General features: G+C 34.3%; 1 pseudogene; it reads right to left on the reverse strand.

Annotated features, from left to right (window-relative positions):
* Nucleotides 1–4,536: 4,536 nt before the first annotated feature.
* Nucleotides 4,537–5,548, reverse strand: LOC124099444 (endoplasmic reticulum chaperone BiP-like; annotated as a pseudogene).
* Between the last annotated feature and the right edge of the window lie 331 nt (nucleotides 5,549–5,879).

A 5,879-nucleotide genomic window follows, 5' to 3' on the forward strand; every position in this document is an offset into this window, starting at 1 on the left:
TTAGATAAATGGAGAAAGTCTTAAAATCTCCAAAGCAAAAATCTTGATAGGAGAATATGAATGATTTTTGGCAACATGAAATTAGCTATCTACTAGTGCATACTATATAGTACATATATGGAATATATAAAATCAAAACAAAACAAATAAAACCAATCGAAGTCCCCAAAATCTTTTCTATGAAAAGGTAAGTCCAAACTGACCAAGGATATCTTAAGAGGTACTCAAACTCATCAGTAACTGGATGAATAATTTTAAAAAGGTAATAATTTACATTCATGAGATAAAAACAAGTTTAAAAATATTTGAAGACAATGTTGGGGAACAAAAATCACTTAGGCATTTCTGGTAAAATTTTGGCTATTTCAAAAAGTAACCTGTAGTTCATAAAAAATTAAGTAGGTCTATAAACTTAAATATGCCCAAACCACTATATGATTTTCTTTCTCTTCTTCCAAATTTGATGATCTACTTTTCACATTCAGAGATCTAATACATCATAAGGCTACTTTTGTGTACAATGTAAATAGCAACTCAGGTTTATTTTTGTCCAAAGAGCAGTTTCCAAACACATTCTACAATGTAATACACTTATGACCTGTGGAGTTACATTTATCAATTATTTTTCTATATATAATTGTCTCTGAGTTTTGCTCTTCTGAACCATTTATCAGCAAACACCAAATGACTTATTCTAAATAACTTTGAAGTTTATCTAAATAACTGAACGGGAAGATACATTTCTTCACTCTCCTTTTTATAGATATCCCATATAAACTTTAGGAGTTTGTCAAGTTCCCAACAGATCTACCTGCAATTTTGACCAAGTTTTCCTTGAGTATACAGGTTAACTTAAAGGAGATTTGTATCTACAGTGGTAAATTGACCTATCCATAAATACGAATGTCTTCCCATTTAGAGATCATCACCATAAAAATTGTTCATTCTTTGTTGGGTTAATTTATAGCTGATAACGGAAAATAAGTTTTGGTTGTATTTTGTAAGTTCCATCTTATTTTATATTATAATTTTAATTTTATTATTTTTGCTGTGAAACAAGGGTCAGCAAACTTCTTAAAGGACCAGATAGTGAATAATTTAGTCTCAATTATCACCACTCAACTCTGCCATTGTGGCAATGAAGGAGGAATTAATAAACAAACATGACTCTATTACAATTGAAGTTTATTCATAAAGCATTTGGGATGTGGATTTGGCCAGTGGGCATTAATTTTTCAACCTCTGCTATAGAGGAATGGTATTAATTTGTGTAAACCATTTTATGCAGCAAATTTGCTGAACTCTCTAACTAGTTAGAATAATTAAATCTTTGATTATCTGTAGAATTTTTTATTATTGATGAACACACTATCTGTAAATAATGGCAGTTTATCTATTACATTCCCATTATTGAACTTCTATTTCCTTTTACCTAATTATAAAATTGGCCAGGATCTTTATTATTGCATTAGCGGCAGTAGTCGGCAACCTTGTCTTGATTCTAGCCTTGTTGAGAAGACATCTGGAACTTCTTCAGCAATAAGATATTGCATTTCTGTCAGGGTTTTATTATGTTTATCACATGACAAAATTTAGGACATTCTCACATATTTCTACTTTTATGAGAAATGGATGTACTACCTATATCAGGCATCATTTCATTTTCATAATAAACTTCACTAGGGAAGTTTGACATTTTTCTCAAAATCAATCTTTTTGAGGTAAAAATTGTATACAATGAAATTAATACATTTTAAGTAAATTGTGCAATGTTTCCTGACAAGTGTATGTAACCACGTAATCACTGCCCCAGCAAAACATGGGTCATTTTCATCTCTGGAAAAAAAAAATCGTGTTCCTGCTGGAGTCATTTTATCCCTACTTCTAAACCCAGGATACAAATAATCTGCCTTGTGTCACTATAGATTAGATTTGCCTGCTTTTAAATTTTATATAAATTAAATCATTTAGTATGTTCACTTTTTGTGAGCCTTATTTTTGCTGGACATGCTTTTTAATTTCATTGATGCTGTTGAGAATATACATAATTTATTCCTGTCTATTTAACAGTATCCCATTTTATGAATACAGAAAAACTTTTGTGACACCTGTTGAACAATATTTGGGATGTTTCTAGATTTGGACTTTTATTAATAAAGCAGTTGTGAATGCTAAAAAAAATAGATAAATGGAATCAGTGAGTTCAGTGCTTTTCTTTGCAGAGGTAGTGGACTGTCTTTGTTTTCAAACTTTCTCAGGCTACACTCATTGATATTTCATTAATTTAATATATCAATTTTAACATACATTGCTATATGTTGAAAAATTTGGATTTAGCTCTACTAAAACAGTAAAGAATGAAAGGTTTTCAATCCCCTTACCAGAAACCATTCACCAAAATAAAATGATCAAAAAACAGTGAACAAAAAGACTGGAGCCAAGAAAATGGAAAACATGTGTGCTTAATGTGCTAAAGTTAGGCCACAGGTAAAGGGACATCAAAAAACTTTAGGAGTATACTTTTTTTGAGTTTCAGAAGTACAGCTTTTTTTCTCCTTTGACTTTAATTGATGACAAAAAAGTAAAGGTGAAAACAAATTTCAGAAAGAGAACTGAAATAATTTATGAATTTCAAAATATCTTTCACAAGAAAAAAACAAAGCATGATATTCATTTAAATGACATTCATTAAACTTTCTCAATTGCTAGCCAAGTTAACTAATAAAACCTTGAAGTTTGAACCAACCTCAACTTAATTTACCTTTTTTTTTAAAGAATGAGAATTGTAGGTGGATACAATATATTTATCTTTATTTATTTGTTTTTATATGATTCTGAGGATCCAACTCATGGCCTCACACATGCTGAAGCAAGAGTTTTACCACTGCAAGCCCAACCCTCACCTTGGTTTTTAATCATGACTTCTTGGCAAGGTTTGAAATATGCAAAAATATATGTTACATGACAACTCACCAATTAGTCATGCATCCCATTTTTCCAATGCATTTTGTTTGCATTCTGATTCCTCAAATGATGTAGCCAATTCAAAATTTTCAATTTCATTATCTGCAGTGTGCATATCCTATTGATACAAGAAAAGTTTTAAACTGAAAGCAAAACACATCTCAAAACAAACAGTTCAAAGACTATTAACTTGTTAACATAAACATCACAAATTTAATGCAATTCTATAATGGTCAAAACTCACTTGCTTTGTAGAAAAATATTGTGACTTTGTGGAATGTTCTGTTGACATTACAGGTTTGGGAGGATGGCTTTTACCCACTCAAGGTTCAACAACATAAGTACTACATGGAACATTTTATGGCTCTAGGGACCCATCAAAGATCATCTGTGCATTGGTAATGAGGAACTCTACCAACAGGGCCTGATTGGCATATGCAGCATGGGAGGAGGAGATGGTACCAGGTGTGGTTGTAGGCCTGGCTCTCATGAGACAAGGTCCAAATATCACCCCCAAGTTTTTTGAGTTCATCAGGTTTTCTTTAGAATTGTCTACAACCATGAAAAGAAGAACACATAAAGTGTATGAGATTTGCCTAATAGAGGTCCTTAATGGTAGTTTACTATTAATTGAGAAGGGTCAAGAAAACTCAGGCTGAAGAAGACTACAAAGGGTTTGTCAAGGGTCAAGTTTGGTGGGTCTAGGGAAAGAATCATTTGTTTCATTATGATGCCTACCACACACCAAACTGAGTTTCAGAGTACTATATTAGGATAAAAAGCATGTAAGTAGAAGGAACTACTGAACTCTTAGTAGCAGAAGGAAGAAAAATACCCCTAAAAATTGCTCCATCTTTGTATGTGGGATATACTCCCCATTTCTTACACTGGAAACTTAAACAGCACTGTCAATTTCTCTCTCACTGCCCAGTTAGTTTTCTTTTTTAAAAAAACTAATTTTTACCTAGAGATGGACACATACCTTTATTTTATTTATTTATTTTTATGCAGTGCTGAGTATCAAACCCAGTGTCTAATATGTGCTAGGCAAGTGTTCTACAACTAGCCACACTCCCAGCCACCACAGCTAGTTTTCTAGCCTAGATGACTCTTTCTCATGAACATCTCTCTATTCTATGGCCACCATCAATGTTCTGGTTTTACTTCAAACACTCTCAGCTTGTTATTTCTATGACTATCCAAGGAAATCTGTCTCTGCCTTGTTTAGCTTTCAGGATGATACTAGCCTTATTTATGGGTAAAGAAGCTGTGGTATATATATCACTATATATATATATATATATATATATATATATATATATATATATATATATATAGTGAATGTGGTAGTTTTGCTATTTGTCTTTCAGAGAATTCATCAGTGATGTATAGAAAGACATTCGATTTATGGGTATTGATTTTATATCCTGCTACTTTGCCAAATTCATTTAATATTCTAGAAGCTTTCTTGTGGATTGTTTTTGATGCTCCAACTATAAAATTATATCATTGGCAAAGAATGATAGTTTAAGTTCTTCTTTTCCTATTCGTATTCCTTTGAATTTCTTTCATCTAATTGCTCTGGCTAGAGAGGCAAGGATTATGTTGAACAACTTTTAGATGGAATGCTTTGTTGTCTTTCCTAACATCTTTGCCAGTCTTCTTTTTGTACAGTTTGATCCATAACATGCTGGTCGAAGTCTTCTCCACCCACTGAGTATCAGTATTAGTGACCATGACTTCAAAGATACAATTGTCAATGGTGAGAAGAAGCACATCAAAGGTTTCACCACCCAGTTCAAACACCAGGATGTTCTTCTCTCCCTCACTCTTACCCAGGCCATAAGTAATAGCAGCTGCTGTAGGCTCATTGATGATCCTCATAACATTCAGCACAGCAATAGTTCTAGCATCTTTGGTTGCTTGCTGATGGGCATCATTAAAATAGGCTGGTACAGCAACAACTGCATGGGTAAACTTCTTTCCCAAATAAGCCTCAGCAGTCTCTTTCATTTTAGTGAGAACCATAGCAGAAATTTCCTATGGAGCAAATGTCTTAGTTTGCCCACCTCCAATATCAACCTGAATGTATGGTTTAGTTTTTTTTTTTTTTTTCCAACCACCTTGAAAGGCAAGAACTTGATATCTTTCTGCACAGACGGGTCATTCAAAGACTGTGTTCTCAGGATTGAAGATGAGCTGATTCTTGGATGCATCACTGATCAGACATTCCCCTACAGGTGTGAAGGTCATATAAGATGGCATGATGAGGTTGCCCTGATCATTGGAGATGATCTCCATGTGGCCATTCTTGAACACCCCGATGCAGCAATTAGTGGTCCCCAGGTCGATGCCAACCACGGTACCCACGTCCTCCTTCTTGTCCTCATCCTCAGCCAGGGCTGCTGTGCAGCACCCCAGCTACCAGAGAGAGCTTCGTCTTGCCATAGCTGTTGGCCACTTGCTCTCGGTCAGCAGCCAGGGAAGCAGAGAGCCAGAAGACACAGGCAATCCAGCAACAGGCCTCAGCTAAGAGCAGTGAGGTTACGGGTCTGTCACACTGAGACACCTCAACTCTGTCCATCTGTGTTGTCTCTGCCAATGTCTCAAACTTTTTAGTATTGAAGTGCATTTTATTTCTACAATTGTATTGACTACCATATGTAAAAATTGTCAAGTTGTTAAATATAGATTCGCAAACATTTTGGCCACTATGTAAATATTAAAAAGTTGAGTCAATTGCCAATGCTTCCATACATAGTATAACAACACAATGGCCAAAGATGCACTAGAACATTATGTGGGAAAAATATATTCATACCCAATCAACATTTTTCAGGTACTTGCATTCAGAAGCATTTTATGAATCAGCACCAGATTTGCTCCAAAATAAAACTCATTTTCCCCTAATGCCC

The sequence above is a fragment of the Marmota monax genome, unplaced genomic scaffold, assembly GCF_021218885.2.
Source record: "Marmota monax isolate L192 unplaced genomic scaffold, Marmota_monax_Labrador192_F-V1.1 WCK01_AAM20220418_F8-fsc01501, whole genome shotgun sequence".
NCBI lineage: Eukaryota > Metazoa > Chordata > Mammalia > Rodentia > Sciuridae > Marmota > Marmota monax.